This window comes from Protopterus annectens, chromosome 1.part1 (genome assembly GCF_019279795.1).
Source record: "Protopterus annectens isolate FY-2018-M chromosome 1.part1, PAN1.0, whole genome shotgun sequence".
Classification (NCBI taxonomy): domain Eukaryota; kingdom Metazoa; phylum Chordata; order Ceratodontiformes; family Protopteridae; genus Protopterus; species Protopterus annectens.
The window spans coordinates 1696245200-1696265398 of record NC_056726.1 but is presented as its reverse complement, the minus strand read 5'-3'; the positions used below and the strand labels follow the sequence as shown (position 1 = coordinate 1696265398).

General features: G+C 41.5%; 1 protein-coding gene across 1 annotated transcript in view; it reads left to right on the top strand.

Moving 5' to 3' along the window:
* The window catches only part of LOC122816615 (pancreatic secretory granule membrane major glycoprotein GP2-like), a 501830-nt gene that overhangs the window by 33410 nt on the left and 448221 nt on the right, over positions 1-20199 (top strand). The window lies entirely within an intron of this gene.

Below are 20199 nucleotides of genomic sequence, written 5' to 3'. Positions count from 1 at the left end.
GTTTAAGTCCCAAGGCATAACAGGTTCTGATACCAGAGGTCGAAGTAACAAAGTGCCCTTCAGGAAAGCCTTACAGAGTCTATGCGCCATCAGGCTAGGCTTGTCTGTGACATGAAAGGTAGAAATTGCCGCCAATTGGACTTTAATGGTTGCAGCCACTGAACCCTGGTTAAAGAGCATAGACAAGAACTCCAATACAGATGAAATTGAAGCTGTGTAAGGGTCAATCTTTTTGGCATATGCCCAGATTGAAAATCTTTTCCATTTGCTGTAATAAATCTTCCTGGTCGAGGGCTTATCTGAGGAAGATGAAATATGAACCACCTCCGGCAAAAATTGATGAAGCCTAACTAATGACAAAAGTGGAGTAGCCAGGCTGTCAACTGGAGGGTCCGAAGAGAGGGATGGAGCTGCCCTGACATGTGTGTCAGTAAGTCTGGTTGTGGGTCCAGAATCCAAGGAGCCTCCATGAGATAGGGATGGAGAAAGGGGAACCAAATTTGACGAGGCCAGTGCGGGGCAATCAGAAACATTTTTCTTCTCAAGGATTGCGCTTTCTGAATAATCTTTGACAGCAAGGGGACTGGAGGGAAGGCATATAGTAGACCAGAGGGCCAGTCATGGACTAGTGCATCCCTGAGTGACTCCCCCTGAGGGGGGATTAACGTGAAGTAGCTGCTGCATTTGGCATTGAGGGGGCTGGCAAAAAGGTTATAGCAAGGCTGACCCCACCTGCAGAATATCTGCTCTGCAACTTGACAGTTTAGGGACCACTTGTAAGGCATCAGAATAGCTCTGCTTAGCCTGTCTGCGATCACATTGGACTTCCCCGGAATGTGCGTTGCCACCAGAAAATGTTGGGAAGACACTGCCCACTGCCACACTCGCATGGCCTCTCTGCAAAGGGGATAAGACTTGGTTCCTCCTTGCTTGTTCAGATACCACACCACTGACATATGGTCTGAGTGGATTGCAATAGTCACGAGAGGAAGAAAACTCTGAAGTGCTTGCAATGCTAGTAGTACAGCTCTCATCTCCAGGACATTGATATGCAGATGAATCTCGTGCTCTTGCCACATGCCTTGGACTGTCCTGCCTAGATAATGCCCCCCACCCCATCTAGGAGGCATCTGTGATCACCGTGGCAACCGGGGGAGCAGGAACGAAGGGGTTTCCTGCATTCAGGTTGTCAGTGTGAAGCCATCAACTGAGATCCTGCTTGCACCTGTCCATGAGTAGAATAGGGTGAAAAAGTGGAAGACGTTGAAGAGACCACTGGGCAAAGAGTAGCCACTGAAGGAGCCTCATATGTAACCTTGCCAGAGGGACTAACATAATCATAGCAGCCATTGTCCCCAACTGTTGGAGGACCGATCTTGCCTTCACTCTTCTCAGAGGAAGCAAGGCATAAACCTGTTGTTGTAGGACGCTGATTCTTTCCTGTAGTAGAAATGCCTGCATGAAGATGGTGTCAAGTTCGGCGCTTATAAAAGTGACATGCTGTTAGGGCAACAAGGCAGATATTTTCCAGTTCAATGTGATGCCCAACTGTTGACATAGGTTGATAGTTGCGTCCCTGGTCTGAAGTAGTAGATGCCTGGTGGTGGCAGTAAGGAGCCAGTCATCCAGATATGGAAACACTTGGAATCCTTGATGTCTCAAGTGAGCAGTCACCACTGCCATGCATTTGGTAAACATCCTGGGGTCTGTGGTGAGACCAAAGGGCAGAGCACAAAACTGAAAATGACTGGCTCCCAGCCAGAAGTGTAGGTGACTTCTGGATGCCCTGTCCATCTTTATGTGGTAGTAAGCATCCTTGAGGTCGATGGAGCACATCCATACTTATTTTCCCAACAATGGGAGAATAGACTGCAATGTGACCATTTGGAACTTGGACTTTTGCACATGGGTGTTCAATTGACTGAGATCCAATATGGGTCTGAGGTCACCTGTCCTTTTTGGCACCAAAAAGAATCTGGAGTAAGTCCCTAATCTGATCTGGTCTGAGGGGACATGTTGGATGGCTTCCTTTTCTAGCAGCTTTGAAACTTTTGAAGCTGTGTAATCCCTTTGACTGGGTGGGAACATCCAGGATTTTCTTGATTGGAGGGGGATTTGATGAGAAGGGGATAACATATCCTCTGGAAATTATTCGTAGAACCCATTGGTCCTGGGTGATGTCTTGCCAGGCCTCCGGGTATAATGACATTCGACCGTTAACTGGCTCCCAAAATGCACAGTTTGGCCTCCCATCAGGAGCAGTGGTAGGGATAGCCACGAAAGGAATTGCAGTCTCCCAAGTTGCAGGGGCCTCCTCTATCCCTAGGGTGGTATCTCCCTGAAAAACCACCCCCTCCCCTGCCTCTGGAGGGGGCTCACCTTGTGCACTGGGAAAAAACCTCTGTGATTTCTTGAACCACATTTTGCCATCCCTCTGGGCCTTGGGATAAGGCCTAGAGGGAAGGGAAAAATGGACTCCTATGGCAGGCAGAGTTTTTCCCTCCTGCTCGCACCTAGTGCGAGTGTCTTTCACCTTGGTTCCGAACAAAGAGGAGCCATCAAAAGGGGCATCAGTGAATGGAAGACTTGAAGGCCTCCGCAAAATGACAAAGGCACATCCAGGCCTGCTTCCTAAGAACAACTCCTGAACTTGCTGCCCTACTTGCTCCCTTGGCTGCATAGGAGATTAGCCTCATGGAAGAGTTTGCAATGGAATTGAGGGTTGACATCTGAGCATTGACCATCTGGGCCACTGCCTCAGAAACGTTACACATGAGAGTAGCTCGAAGCTCCTTGAGGAGATCTCTCTGGAGCCATGTAAAGTGAGATAAGTAATTCAGTGACCATAAGGTAAAGGTTGCTGAAGAAAATGTATGCTTCCCGTACCAGTCCATGGTCCTAGACTCCTTGTTAGGGGGATGGCCAGTGGAAGAAGTCTCAGCTAATTCTTTCTGGGTGGCAGCTGCTACCACCATGGCATCCACAGGGACTCCCTTGGACAGAAATTCCTTATCAGGAGGAGCAGACAAAAATTTATTGGGTCTCCCGGGGACTGGTTCCACAGAGTCACGAGTTTCACACACCCTTCACCAAACCAAATCCAGAAGCTCGAGGAAGGGTGGAGATACCAAGGAGGTGGAGGGCTGAGCACCAAAGGCTTTCAGGAAGACCGACTCCTCCTCGGATGGGGCTATGGACAGCCAGTCACCTCTTTGTTTCAAAATTTCTAGGATGTCAGAGAAAGAAACATCCTCAGAGGATGACTTAAGGGACCCCCTCCGATTCCTCGAGGTTGGTGTCTGATGTGAGAGACTCATCCTGGGAATCTATGTGCTTCCTCTTGCACATCTTCTTCCTCCATGGATCCTCAGGCAAAAACTCTGAGGGGCCCTCAGAAATGTGTAGACCACTCATGGGGTTACCCTGAGGCCTTGGGGCTCTGCTGTCTAGAGATAGATGGCGGTCAGAGACCTGCACCATTGTAGTATGGGACAGAATGACTGACCTGCATGATGCCGCTGATGACCTGGCCAGCGCACTCTGCATGGCCTTGAAGGCTGGTCCTCCCAGGTCCGAGGAATGACCAGCCTCTGAAGCCAAGACAGGAGTCAGACTTCCCCACGCCGAAGCACCGAGAGGAAGACTAGGAGCCGAGAAGTATCCCAAAGCCTCTCCCTTGGGTCCAACCAAAGAATCTTGAGTCCTGAACCCCGTGGACAGTGCCAACAGGGTCAGAGCTGATGTTGGCACCGATAAGCCAGGAGGGGCCTAGGGACCATCACACAGAGCCAAGCACTCTGGCTCCAAAAGCTGAGATGTGCTTGGAAGAGGAAGTATCGAAGCAGGTTGAGGGACCAGCTCCGGAGCCAACTGGACCAGAGCCAAGAACAATTTTGCCAGTAACAGTAACTGAAGAAGTCTCTGCACCACTCTATCAACATCCACATCTGATAAGGTCCTAAAAGATTTGGAGGATAAAGAGGGAGATCGAGACCTCCTCTCTGATGGGGACCGGCGAGGAGGGGATACTGGCTTAATGCTAGGCGATCAGCTCTGAACAGGTTCCAGGAAGATTGGAGCCGAAGCAGGTTCCATAACAAATGACACTTCCTGTGGCCCTGAGGACAATGGATCTGAGGATGTCAAAGCAGACTTTGTTATTTTCTCCGGTGGCTCCGAGGAGATGGATGGAGCCAGAGATCTCTTTTTTGTTTTGGAGGATTTTGCCTTAGAGCTGGAAGCACTCTCCAGACCCTCCTCGAAGGAGGGTTTCAGAAGTCCCTTCAAAATCAATTTATTCTTCCTTTCCTGAAGAACTCGAGGACTAAAGGCATGATAGAAGCTGCACAACTCCTGAAGATGAATCACTCCCAGACAATACACACAGACAGAGTGTCCATCGGTAATGGACATTTTATAACTGCACTTAGAGCATTTCTTGAAGCCCGAGGGCTTGTGCTCCTTAGTATCTTTGTACATAGTTAACCAACAACAATTAACCACTGAATAAATCGACCAACGGTCAAACAGTCACAAGGCAGGAAAAAGCCTACAACAAACAGAATACCACAAGATCTCTAAGTTAAGCGATCCTCAGACACAAACACAAATGGGGAAGGACTAATTACTCTAATTTAAATGGTTTTGGCCCCGGGAAACTTTTAGAACACAAGGAAAGCAAAGGGGACACACTAGGTCCTCTAACTGAAATGGGCCTAGCCCATTGGAAACAGCTAGTGGGATACCACAGAAAAACAATCAAAGACACAAATTTTTTACAATACAGACAAGAACACACACAATAGCTATTAAAATAGCTTTTTTGCAAAAAACTTCTCTGATAAAGAAGAAAAAAGGGTACTTAGCCACAGCCAAGATCGAGACCACATCCAAGCTACACGAGTGGCAAATGAGATCTGGGATCTCACCAAGAATGATGCCACAATATGAAGATAAGATGATCAATTTCAACAATTGGCTTAAGTATTGGTGTCATTCAAAGGGGATCCAATGCCTGTCAACCTGGGATGACATGCTTAACAAGCCACGATGCTTCGCTAGGGATGGCTTGCGCCTGTCACCCCTGGACTTTCGGATATTGGCAAAGGCTCTTGCTACCCCCATAGTGCCTTTTTTAGGCAAGGCTCAAAAGACAAACCCAACTCCATAGGTATCACAAGGGATAAGAAACTAAGAGTAATGCTACTCAACGCCAGAAGTCTAAACCTCAAAATGCATGCACTCAAAGCTCTCCTTAGCATGGAGAACATCGATATCTGTGCTGTAACAGAAACCTGGTTCAAGGCTCAAGAGAGCACCCCAGCACTACCAGGTTATACCTCATACCATGCTTTTCGGCCCCAAAACTTGGACCGAACCACAAAAGGAGGGGGAGTATCAATATTCGTCAAAGATACCCACACCTCCAGGTTGGTGGCACAGCACGAAGCATCAGGGACTATCCATGTGCAACTAACAGTGGGTAAAACTGCCTTCAAGTTTATAGCCTGTTATAGACCACCCTCACAAACCCAGGAACCCCACTCAGCCTTCCTGAGAACACTGGAAAATATGAAGGTCTCTCCAAACATGATTATATTGAACGACTTCCAAACATAGACTGGGAGCATTACTCTAGCTCCAACACCCTAGCCCAAAGGTTCCTAGAATTTATAAACTCAAATGCTATGGAACAACTTGTTACCACTCCCACAAGAGGGGAAAACATACTGGACCTGATCATCACCAACATGGGGACTCTATGCTCCAGACCAGAAGTGTATCCCTCACTGGTAAGATCAGACCATAAACTAATCTCACTGGATATTCACATCCCGACCCCAACCCCTGCACAGAAAACAACAGTGAAAAACTTCTCTAAAGCAAATTTCACACTCCTTAAAACTGAAGTGGAATCCTTCAAAGCCCTCGGGCCTGTGGAAAATACGGCCCAGACTGCAGAATCCTTTATAAATGCATTCTATGAACACCTTCAGGAATGCATGGATCATGCAATCACAAATAAAACCAAGACCCAATCCTCCAAAGGCAGATGTCCTGTCTGGTGGACCCCAGCCATAAACAAACTATACAATAGAAGGAGGAAGCTACTACATGATAGAGCAAAATCCCAAAAAGGGAAGGCATCTCTGATCAGTATTAGCAAAAAATCTATGGGCACTCATAAAATCATCTAAGGCCAGCTTTGAGAGAAAAATTGCACAGAACACTAAGGATAATCACAAGGCTTTCTTTAGTTATGTTAGAAACCTGGGTGGGAATTCCCAGATATGCTCAGAATTAGTCCAAAATGACAAAAAATACACCGAACCCACAGACATTGTCAACATCCTAGCTGACAGGTTCAGCGCAAACTTCTCCCCCCTTCCCAACCAAAAGGGCAAATATCTATCCCAGCAGAGTGCTGCCCCCCTGACATCTCAGATGCTCAGGTAAGAGCCGCCCTCTCCAAAGCAAAAAACACTGCATCAATGGGAACAGACGATGTCCCGGGCTGTGTCCTATATGAACTCCAAGAAGAACTAAATCCAAACATAAAAGTACTGTTCAATCTCAGCCTTACTACAGGATATGTACCCAAAGAGTGGCATACAGCAACAGTGGTCCCTGTCCACAAAGGTGGTGCCTCAATGGATCCTGGAAACTATCACCCCATAAGCCTGACTAGCTTGGTCTGCAAAGCTATGGAAAGGATCATCATGGACCACATAAATAAAGACATTGGGGACCTACAGATACTGGATCCTACTCAGTTTGGCTTTGTTAAGGGCAGATTCTGCCTCTTAAACTTGGTCGATTTCCTTGAAACAGTCACCAAGGCCACTGACGAGGGGAAGGTGGTCCACACAACCTACATGGACCTTGCAAAAGCCTTCGATACAATACCACACTCGGACATTATAGATAAGCTCACCAGCTTAAAAATAAACCCCTATGTCACTAGATGGGTTGCAAACTGGCTCAAGGACAGAACCCACATGGTTAGAATTGCTGGAGCCATGTCAGACTCCAAACCAATTACAAGTGGCATCCCACAAGGCTCAGTCCTGGGACCTCTCTTGTTTGATATATATTTCTCGGAGGTACAGGCTAACACGGAAGGACTGTGGCTGACCATGTTCACAGATGACTGCAAACTGGGTGCCATAATCGACTCTCCAGCTGACACAAGCATCCTACAAAAGGGCCTCATAGAAACAGACAACTGGTGCCAGAGCCATGGCCCCAAGCTAAACGCCAAAAAGTGTATAGTCATCCCCTTTGGCAAAAACAAAGTGTCCACAAATTACCACATAAGTGGTAATCAATTAGGTATGGAAGAAGTAATTAGGGACCTGGGTACCCAAGTTGATAGCAATTTTTCATTTGACAACCACGTAGCCAAAGTGGTTAGAAAAACATTTTATATAGCCCACCTAATCATGAAGGGATTTACACCTATTTCAGGGTAGGTCATCGTGCCTCTTTATTCATCCCTCATCAGGCCCATAATTGAGTACAGTTTTGGGATGTACCTTACCAGACACCTGCAGCAATTGAAAAGACCCCACAAGTACCTCACCAAGAGGATCAAAGGGCTCAAACAGATGCCATATGCTGCCCAGTTAAAGAAACTCCAGCTCTACTCAGTGGCATACCGCCTGCCCAGAGGCGATCTGTGCCTGATGTATAAAGCCATGTCCAACCCGGAATTAATGGACATGCTGCACCTCAGAAAATCCAAATCCCATCAAGCTACGCGCTCAAGAGACTTGAACCTCAGCACTGAAATAAGTAGGACATGCTGGAGGGACAGATTCATAACCCAGAGGCTCCCTTCACTCTGGAATAAAATCCCAGTCCAGGTTAGGCAGAGTCCCTCATTGACTCTCTTCAAGAGGAATCTTGAGGAGAGGATGGGAGATTGTAGGTTTACCCCGGGTATCACTTCTGTGTCACTGTTAGACAGAGGCAGAGTATACTAACCTCGAAAAAGGGCATAGCAAAATTCATTTAAAATGGGTGGCGAAAGCCAAACACATTCTGGCTAGGCTTATAAATGCCCTAGGTCAGATAGCCTAGTATGAACCTATGAACCTATGAACTATTCCAGGCTTTACTGAAATATGCAATTATACTCATTGTAACTTCAAATTAACTACATTGCATTATATTTTGTTGGAGCTTTCCTCCACAAGCCCCAGTTGCAATAAGATAATGCAGTACAGTTGGACTTTCCTGGCAAATAAATGAAATAATACATAATTATTTAAAATTGGTGGAGGAACTACTTTACATTAAAATATATTATGAAACAAATAATCACCATACATAAAGTACTAAATGAAAAATTCAAACTGCGAAAACATACAGATGCCTATTTTATAAGTACAATATGGCACTTGGGGGTGAACATTAAACAGATAATATTTCGCCCTACAGGCTCATGCCTCAGAACACTCCTGGGAGTATGATAACATCTGTACCATGTACACTTCCTCATGCTTCATTGCATACTTAAACATTGTGGTGTAGTACATGAGTGTGGCTGAAAACAATTTCATTCATTCTTTCATACATTTTCAGTGCCCAATTTTTCCATTTCCTGCTCATAGGAGAGCCAGAGCTTATCTTGCAAGCAACAGGCTTAAGGCAGGAACCACTGCTGGATGGGATGTCAGTCCACACACACACACACACACACACACACACACACACACACACACACACACACACACACACACACACACACACACACACACACACACACACACATACTTCTCTGAAAGTTTCCTTACTTGCATGGTGTCTTCAGTCTTTCTGGCTGTACCCGCCCCAGGTCCAATTCTTGTTCCGCGAATATAATCCATTCGTTGCCATTCCCACTCGCATTTGAGCAGCCATGCCTAGCTGGAAATGCGTGATCCTCTTGCACAATTCTGACAGGCTGGTAGCCCTGACGGAGCTGATGCCATCGTGCACATGATGACGTCAACTCAAACAGCGTGAAAATAAAAAAAAAAAGAAAAAATCATAAATGAAAGGTATTAGTTTGCAGCGCCCCTGTGAGGAAGCCACAGCTCCCCAGAGTGCACACTTTGGGAACCCATGGACTAGTCCATATATGAACCCAGGTCTGTTTATGTGTCTGAAGTGGAGTACCTGTTGTATGAGGTGGGACTGGATTTTTTTGTTAAATACTACTTTGATGTACTTGTTTTCTTTACACTTCAGCTCACCAGGTATGCATATAACCCAGCTCTTGTTGGACCTGTTTATTAGCAGTGGACAAGCAGATAACAGTGCTAATCTTGCACTAATAAGCACATTTGTTCAACCACACTACTGCTGAATTGGCTTGAATGCTTGCAAAATACACGTCAAGCAGGGGAAGGCCAAACACTAATCCCTCTGGTACCCCACTAATGACCATTTTACATTTAAGGAATGTATCAGGGACTTTCACAACCTGGGGTCTGTTGTACAGCTAATTGTAGGATTTAAATAAAATTTGTCTAATGTATCAATTGTGACAGTATGGGGGATGGTGACAAAAGCCTTAGCCAGATCAAGATAAGCAGATTGTACATGGAGTGACCCTTTTCCACAGGTTTGTCATAAACCAGTCACTATAGAGTGTTATAGTTGGTAATACAGTGGTACTAATAGGCTTAATACAGATGAAAACTGATTTGTGGTCAGATTTAACCAGGCATAAGTTGTTGCAGGGGTGAGGTACAGATGGGACTAGGATGATAAGGATCAGGTTAAGAATATTTGACAATTTAGTAGGTAGTTTTACAAATTGTTTTCGTGCATTGTTATTAAAAAAATAGGAAACACTAGGCATATCTATTCCTAGAGGTATAAGTGTGTTAACTGATGCTTGGGTAAGTAAATTCCCCTACGAAGAATGTATTTTATCTTATATTAAACCCTTTAATGGTATTAATGTAACTTTCATGTTGTGATGCTGTTTGTGTGGGGGGGGGGGGGGTTGGTCATTGATGAGAATCTTTCAGGCAGACAGCAATAGCAAATGTTGGAGGTGTGTTGGGGATGAAAGAGATAATTGGGAACATATTTTCTGGGAGGGTGGTGAATTGACAGACTTTAAGGATTCCCTGCAGGATGCACTGTTGGAGATGCTGGGTTGGCAAATTGGTCTGATGAGGGAGATGATTTTTCTGAGCTATGATACAGAATCAAAACTGCACAGACATGGTAAGGCCTTGTTGTGTCTAATAATGGTGGCTGCCAAAAAAGCAGTTACTAGAAAATGGAAATCAGAATCTAAACCAACTATACTAGAAGTAGTGAATATAGTAACAGAGATGAAAGAACTAGAAATTAGATCTTTAGATACATAGGAAAAATGGGAATCACGGGAACAATGCATACAGGGGAGGAATGAGGTTTAAAAGAAGACAAGAGTTAAATGAGTGATGCAATGTTTGACTGAAAAGAATTGGTTAGATTATAAGTGATCTATAATGTTTGCAACTGGGAGTATGTCAGTGTGGTTTGTTTTCATTTATATAAATGTGTGACTGCCTATGTAGTAAGTGATTATTTAATAAAGATGGTTCTTGTTTAAGAAAAAAAGCAATATATGTGAAGTATAGTGTCTGTTATGTTAATTATAGTTTGATTACTTTTATACAAATGTAAGTTTGTCTATGTCATAAGTGATAATTCAATAAAGATGTTTGAAAAAAAATAACAATGATAATAATTGGGCTTGTAAGGGTAATTTGGATCTCCAGGATTTTAAAGGTAGAGTCATGGGTAATTTGACAAGAGGTGATGATGCTTCAGAGAATTATAAAAACTCCTCCATAGTTACAGAAGGACCATATGTTTGCCTGCATATTCCTGGGATATGACAATACCTAGGCTAACTGTAGGTAAAGCAGCATTCATAATAAACTGCCTCTACAAGTTAGGTACAGCCAGCACTGGTGAGAAACAAAAACCCTTCTTTATGTTCATGAAGGCTGCTTTAGGGTCACAAGTCTTTGACCTTTTGGGAAGAGTTAGACTTAGTACATTCTATCTAAGAATAATCTACTTTCGAAAACTTAGTTATAAACTTATAGCAAGAGCTTTACAGTTCTACAAAAGCTAAAACCAGCTTCACAGAAACTAATTGCATATATCATTGGTCTGCTCCCGCTTTTGTCAGTCGTGGGCTTACATCTTTCCTTCCAGTAACACATCCCAATTATTTCAGTTCAGAAATTCTTATTTTATATTTTGAGGCATTAGTTATCCACTTCCATACAACATGCAACACTGCTTGCACCTTAGAAAAATGGCTGCCACATTCCTCAATAAAATGTTTCATGTTCAGTTATAGGGGATTGACCTCTTCTGAAATCAATATTGGTTATTCTCCATAAGTACCTAATCCAAAAAAATCTTTTTCTCTGAACCATAAATAATTTTTTTGGAAAATTATCAAAAGTATTCATCTAATTCCTACTGGCAAATAATTCCATCTCCTAGTTGTAATTTGAAAGAAAAGACCTAATTCTGATTGACCACAGTAATTTGATTATTTAGTGTTCATTTGTCATGCCGAAGAAAATGAATAGCCAATGAGCATCCAGTCTCTGGGTTCCTTGAGCATCTATAGATCCAGATTAGCTCTCCACTAATTCCCTATAGTAAACAGAAACAAAAGTTTAATTTTTTTCTAAGTTTAGTTTCATATGATATATTTACCAATGCCCTAATCTATTTTTTTTTTTATAAAAACCTTTTGTACTTTTTCCAATCTAAATTGTAATTTATTAAAAAAACACCATATTTGATTAATGATATAATAATTGCCTTATGGGTCGGAATTATAACCACTTTCTTCCTCATGGAAACACTTCTTAACAATGTTCTTATTACAGAAAATGCAGTCCACAAGATTTTACTCACCTCCCCTCTAAAACTAACTTTATTATCATTAATAATAGCTAGGTCTTCATATGCATCATACCCCTGAATTACAACATTATTCATGCTTTATGGGTGGCCTGCATTATGTCTACCTATATGCAGCGCCTTGCATTTGTATTCATTAAAGTGCATTCATTAATCTATGCCCATTCAAATAAGGTGTCTAAGTGATGTTGATCTTCATACTGACCTCTTACCTCAGCTTTCTGAACATCATCAGAAATCTTACCTAATTAACACGTATCCATAACTGGAAATGAGAATATTAAATATGAAATAAAATGGCCCAAGCCTGAGCCTTGTTAATCACCCCTAAAGGATCTGATTTCATTTAATTAAAATGCTCTCATACTTATTTCACTATCTTATCAATTCACCAATTTCTTATCCATTTAATTAGATAGTTAATAAACCTCTAGTTGTTTAAGGCTTTAATAATTCATTGATAAGGCACTCAATCAAAAGTTATTGGTAAGTTTTAATAAATAATATCAACTGGAAAATATATATCCAGTAAGTCTAATGTATCAGTATAAAAAATTACCAGGTTTGAAATAGTAGACCTACCCATTGTAAACCCATAAAGATGTCTGCACAATCCAAATATGCCACAATATATGGTGATGGAATGTAGCAGGAGCGTCATGTATGTGACATTGCATAACCTTATGTTAGAAAAGGACATCTGTAGTAAAATATTGTTTTCCTGGATTGCAAAATTAAAGGTGTCTGCCAATACCCTCTTGTAATATCAAGTGTGGTTTATTATTAATTTTTACCAAGCCCTTCTTTCAATTTCTCTGTCTTAGGTATTGAACTAGGATTAAACTTTGTGGTGTCATTTAGATGTTAGACATCTCTGCAAAGTCGTAACACTCCATCAAGTTTGTGAATCAGTCAATATCACTACACCAGAAACTATGCGATTCTGCAGTTACCACATTTTACATTTTTCTTTGTACCGCTAGACTTACTGTTTGGTAGTCCTGCTTGGTAAAATAGGAAACATATCTTTATTTCACTTACAGAATTCCTGCACCTCTCTCCTCTGATAGACTGATAATGCTTCATTTGTGTGCACTTCTTGGTGAAACTTCCTGCCACTTCAAGTTCTGAATTCTCAACCTTCATTTTTCCTTGGTTATACTTGTGAAAAGAACCTTTTGTTCCTTACATGGCCTTAAAACATTAAGGTGATATATTTGTCTGGAATTACAAATCAATGGCTGTTTTATTCTGTAAGCTGTATTACCTAGTTTTTCAAGCACATCATATGGTTCCTACTACCTAGACATGTTCTTAGCCATAGAAACTGAGAGTAATATTATGTTGCCTGGTTGAAACTTTCTCTTTCAGCAGTTTTACTATAAATGCACTGCTGTTCCAGCTGAACTTGATCTACGTGTTCTCTAGAAATAAGAAAACAATGGGTATTCTTTCTTGTAACATTGAACATGGACAATAACATCATTAAATTGATGTTATGTGTTCTTTTTGAGCCCCTCTGGCTAGATCCAAAATTGTCGCTTCTTCTTAAATCTCTTTGGCTATATCCAAAATTTCTTTTGGTCATCTTCCATATAATAGGCTGAATGGGCTGATGTCAACAGAGGACTACTCAACTTCTGTGAAAGCAAGTAGATGAAAAGGTAAAAGGGAGACTCACTTTTCACATCTTAATTCCTAACTTTTCTTAACATTGATTACAAAGTCGAATTAAACCATTCAGTTAGCTCATCCATCTGGGGTTGGTACACAGAAGTACAGAGCTGACTATTAAAAATACTTATTAATTTTAGGGCCTTTACAGACATAGCAGTGCAGTTTTACTTTTTCCAAAGTCCTGTTTTGATGTCATCTAAAACAACCTTTTCACAGAGGAACCTACAGTGAGATCTTAAGGAGATTGTTATGAACCTCAGCAGATAAAGCCTACAAGGCAATAATGTGGGCACCTAAATGTGAAGAATGGAAAACATCTGACAGGGCATTCCAGTGTTAACTGGACAGAACTCAGGAATGAGAAATATATACAGAGGTTAGGTGCAGAGTAGCATTTCTATGGCATTACATTGGGATGAAATGGCTAGGCTTAAAATGACTTCCAGTATCATGGCTGTAAGGAGCACAGGCCACTCCCTTTACATCATGGGAGCACTGGAGTAGGTAATGGACTTGGCTACTACTGTCCATTTAAAGGCAAATTATCTTGCCTGAAAACAGATAGCAGCAGTATATCAGGAAAGTGTAAAACTGCTTTTCTTTTCATCTAGTTTACTTTGCTTACAGTTCAGATTGAATATGCATAATTCCTCATCTACTCCCTTCCATCTCCAAAATGAGTAACACTGTCTTTCATAATGTTGAACAAAAGGGCAAAATATGGAACATTTACTAACAGCATACTAACAACTTCAACTAGGAAGCTCACAGAAATGTTAAAATGTGATGTTTTTATTTATAGAATAGCTTTTAATGAATTTATATGATTCAGTTCTGTTTACCATGGATATCAATTTAAAAAATTGCTAGCACTGAATGTGTAATAGACACTTTCAGTGTGGAACTTTGAGGAACATGAACTTTTTAAGACCCCAAATGAGGAACATTCTTCATAATGAGGTACACTTGAGAGGTAAGCTCCCTAGTTTTATAGTATATATATATATTTCCTTTTCACTTACTGCTCCTCCCATATCTGCCCAGTCAATGCCTTAAAACAGTTGCAGTATCATCACTTTCTCCCTTGAACATCTCCAGTAGCTGCCATTCATCTTCTTCCTTTCTGTAGTTTTCTATGAGTATAGTGTCACCTTTGGATTATCCTTACTTTTAGTCCTAGGTTGGTTGCACCACTCTCTTGATTACCATTTCTGTCACTTCCATGTTATCTTCCATTGTTCCCTCTCATGCCTCTTCTTTTGCCATTTACTTCCCAGTTCCCTTTATCTCTTGATTACTTCATTCTTTTGACATACCCCTGCATGTTAATTATCCATTCCCTTTACATTCTCTCACATCTTGACTGGTATCACTTCCTTACCTCCACTTCCATTCTCTACCACACTTATTTTTCTCCTATCTACCTTCCATAGTTTCTCTGGTGATCACCAATGGATCTGGGTGGACTTTTTAGGCCTAGTCATGCTTACGAAATGTATATGACATGTTTGACTCTAGGTTATTTTAAGGGGTATATGTAGCCTTGGGCACAGGTGCCACTGGAGACATAGGTGCAAGATCAAGAATAAATTTATGATTCCCCATCTGCTGGTCTGTGCTATAGTTGAATTGAGTTAAGGAAAATATCTGCTTCACGTGGTTAGAAGGACTGTTCCAGAGAAGGAATGGTCTCTGAGACACATGCTGACCTCCAACATCTCCTATTTATGTTACAGATGACTTTAGATCTATAGATCAAGTAACCTTGATACTATCTCTTTTATGGATATGAAACAGGTTCATCAGAGGATGCTTTGTAGACCAGGCATAGATTGTCTCAGCAGTCTGTAGGACACCAATTAATGGGATAGGGCTTTGAGACAGTCCATATAAGACATGTTGTTTACACCCTGTATTATTTTTTTGAAGAACCATTGTAAACAGTGTAGTAGTTGCATATGCCTGATCTTGTACATACCAAAGGGGGCACTGTACTCTCTGACTGGTCTGATGAAGGCCAAGTATAGCACAACAATGTTATCCTTGGATCTAGATGCCTTGTTTAATTTAAACGTGTGCAACAGAAATCAATTCCTTAAAACTGTTGGTGCATCATGGCCAAAGGCCAGATTACTATCTACACATGTTCCCATATCCCTGACTACTGGCTCTACTCTTAGAGGGTATATTATCTATGTGGCAGTTTCCATGGGTGGCCTTCTTCCCAAAGAATACTATGCTGCATTTATTGGCATACAGTGTTAGATCATGGCTGTGGCACTATTTTTTATTCTGTGATAGGCTTTCTTGTCTTGGAGGGTATTTGTGTCTTTGTGGGATTCTACAATTGTTCCCAGTTTGCTCATGTCTGCAGACTTGGTCAGCTGCAGGCCCTTGGTGATGGCCTTGACTTTAGAGAAGTAGATGTTAAAAGGAGCATCCCCAGCACCATGCCTTGAGGTACTCCACTAGTGACTGGCTTCCCTAACCTAACTTGTGGTGTCCTATCTGTGAGCCAGCTAGTTATCCATCAGGTGACATAGGGTTTATACCTAATTTTGTGAGTTTGTCTGCAATGCCCAAGAGAGATAGTGTCTTCAGTAATTTGTCCAGTCAAATAGGCTGTATGCACAATTTTGCTCTCATCTATTGTTTTGGTGGAGTTCGCAAATAAGTCAACCAAGTTCAGTAGGCATGGCCTGCCCTTGACAAAACTAAAATAGGTTGAAAACTGTGTATGAAGGTTTCCTATATCATTATTTATCATTTCCAGATAATTATTTCTATAGTATTGCATATGAGACTAGTTAGACGTATAGGTCTGTAGCTGCCCATGTCTATAGATGGCCATCCCTTGTGCAGAAGGATGACAGTTGTAGTCCTCCATTCACTTGGTGGTAAGCCAGTTTAGAAGCTATGGTTAAAGAGAGATTCTAATGGTTATGATAGGCTGTTTCTTTCTATTAAGGAAGCATCTTAGGATATTATCAGTGCCTATCAATGCAGTGTTCTTGGCCTTAGAGAGTGCATAGAGGATCTGTTCCCTAGTGATTGTTGTGAGAGTTATGACTGAGAGTATTTCCCAAGGAGTTTGGGGGGGGGAGTAAAATAAGATCAAAATTTATTGGCCAGTACTTTTTTATCTTCAGACTCAGTATTGGAGGCTCCATATACAAATATTTTGCCACGTTGTTTTGAATTGCCCTTGAAGTTGTAGATATAGCTGAAGAATGCCTTGTGATTGTCCTCAGACTCAGAGGCTACTCGTGCCTCATATTTGACATTGGTAGACTTTATTAGCACCCTGACTTACTTGTTTACATTAATAAGGGAGTTTCTACCTTGCTGGACATTATCCTCCCTAATTTTTGTCATGATTTTCATCCTTTTGTTATACAATCTATTAATTTTGGATTTGCACCAGGGTGGCTTGTTTGTGGAGTCTGTCCTGTGCTTATTATGGGTAGTATAGCTGTTTCCATACAACCATTAACATGACTTTAGAGGGTTTCCATGAACAATTCCACATTGATGGTAGTGTTGCCAGATTTTGCAGAGAGGGGTGAAATGTTTCTAGTGTGTCATATCATAGTAGGAAGTTTGCCTTAGAATATTTTCTAAACGTTCTAAAGTTAGATGTTGTTCTGGGCTTAATTTGTATTTAAAAGGAGACAGCTTTATGGTCCAACCTGGAATGTGGGGTGTAATGTTCTCTCATGTTTGTGAGGATCAGGTCAAGGATGTTAATGCTCCTAGTGGGCATACAGACTAGCTGCTTCAATGTGTGTTTACAAAGTCCAGGAATCTCTTGACCTGCACAGTTGGAATTGTGTATATTTCCTAGTTTACAGTTTAGTAGTTAAAGTCACCTATGAATATGGTGCTGGGCTAAATGAATAATGTCTCCAATATGTTTAAGCACCCATTAAAGGTTTCCTGCATCAAAGAAGGAGACCTATAACTTGCAAGAATATGGTATGGGACCTTGACTATGGTAATTTGGATCTGGAGAAGCTCAAGCCCATTATACTTCATTGACCAAGCCTTAAGACACCTACATCTTCTGTCCCTTCCTTTGCAGTAGCAGGTGTAAATGTTTGGAAGGCATTATAGCCCTGCATTGCTGGGGTGTTCTGCATGGCTTTAAAACTTGTATCAGTAATGGCACAGACATCTCCATTCTTCAGAGTGAGAAGAGCTTGCAGGGAGTGGAGCTTATTGTTTATACTCTTGGCATCGAGCTCTAACACCTTTAAATTTTCTTGGATTGTTTTTGCTATGTCAGAAGGTGAATCAGATTGGCAATGCCTAAAAGAAGGCACTATGGAGGTAGACAAGGTTTTAGCCAATATTTACTCTTACCCTTCATTAGCCATCCCATACATTTTCCATTTTATTCTCAAAATCTTCCTTTTCATACAAATGCACTATTCATCCCTCCATTTCAAGTAGATCTCTCACTTTCCAATCTCCTATTCCCTCTAGCTCTACTTTCCTGTTTTCCTTTCTTCGATTTCTTCCTTCCCCACAACACACATTTCGGCGTTGCTGCCCAGTGCATGTCACCTACATGGCCTACTCTTCCTACATTGTTTTCTAAAACTTATCTTAAAACTCTTTGCTTATTGTTTTTCTTTTCCTTGGTTTCTTTTGTTTTCCTCAAGTTGGACTCTTACTCTCCTTGTTATCCATTACACATTGAAATTCTACGTGGCACGCCTCATCACAAAAGGGTTCTCATCCATCCAAAAAAGAGGGCATTGTTCCCCTCTACTCTACACTCATTAGACCCATTATAGAGTACAATGTCCCTTTTGGAATGTACCTCACAAGACATCTGCAGCAGCTGGAAAGGCCACAGAAGTACCTCACAAAGAGGATTACTGGCCTCAAATGGATGCCCTACACTGACCGTCTCAAAAAACTCCAGCTTTACTCCATAGCATATTGCCTACTCCGAGGTGATCTCTGCCTAACATATAAAGCTATGTCAAACCCAGAGCTGTTGGACATGCTACACCTAAAGAAACCTCAAAGCTACACACTCTAGGGACATAAACCTTGTCACCACAAAAAACAGGATATGCTGGAGGGATAGATTCCTGTCCCAGAAACTTCACTTACTCTGGAACAAGCTACCCATCTATGTCAAGCAAAGTTCCTCATTAGCACTCTTCAAGAAAAATCTTGATGAGTGGATGGGAAATAGGAAATACACCCCAGGGATCACTTCTATGGCTCTGTTTGATAGTGGCACAGGAAAATAACTTTCTTGGGTGGTGTAAGCCATGGAACCTTGTTGGTTAGGCTTACTTAGGCCCTTGGGCCGATAGCTTAGTACCCACCTATGAACCTATTACAATCTATTACTCCCTGATGCTTCCCATTACATAGAAATCTGTCGCACACCTTCTTTACACATTTTAGTGAAATTTCTGTTGCATGTATGTGTATGTAAGATTAATGAGCCAACAGAATTAGGTGGAGTGCTAACAGTGCAAAAACAGTTACAATGAAAACCAATTTCAGCAAACCATGACTTTGTACTTTACCCACAAGTCTGTTGTGCAATTGTGGAATTTGTATAATATAGGTTGTAGGATGTGGGGGCTCCTCCATCATGTAGATTGCAGGAGATTGTGAAATCACTTTGCTTCTGGTGACTGAATGCATTTTTCAGAGTTTATGCTTTGAATTATCAACATTTAGAGAAATCTGCATTTACAGAGCCATCAAGAAACAATCTCAAAACATATTGTATCCTGGGAAATTTTATCATTTTATTGTAGGTGAATTGGTAATCCTGCAAGCCAACACGAAATATGTGTGTGTTGTGTGAGAGTATGTGCATCCAGCAGTGGGTTATGCAACTTTCAAAATTAATTGCACTGACTTGTGCCCACTGAATTCTATGGTATGCTCTGGCTTGCGATCCTGAGTGGTTAAATGACGAGTGAATGAATGAATGAATGAATGAATGAATTAAAAATATATTTGCATTCCTTTTCCATTTCATGAGATCCTCTTATTTCTGTTCTAAATTTCTTATAGTTGTTCATGTTTTGTTTAGCTGTTTCCCATATTTGCAGACCATAATCTTTTGTTCTGGGTTTCAGCTGTGTTTGCTTTGCCACCCATTTCCTTTGATGCCGTGTCATCATCATGACTTAGATCTTTATGCTGAATTCCAACTTGATTTCTACTTTGAATAAGTAAAAGTGACTGAGGACAGTCTATGTTGCCAGTCTATGTGCTCACCCTTAAAAATGGAGTCTTCAGGAAACTTGCTGGAGAATGACTTTTCTCAATCTTCCCTTTGTTTTTCCTTTAGCTCTTCCTTTCCCTCTTTGTCAATGTTTACATAACTAAAATGAATAAGCTCAATCACAATATGCTTTCTTGTCTTATTTCCCTTTGTATTCTCACTTTCTTTGATAATTGCCAATTTACCATTAATCTGGCTCCAGTTTTTCATACATAGTTCTGACACATCCTGCAGACTTCTTTATCATCACTATCTCCTCCTGGCTCTGCAAAAAGAAGCTCCATTTCACTGAGTCACATTTTATAACAAATAATACTATG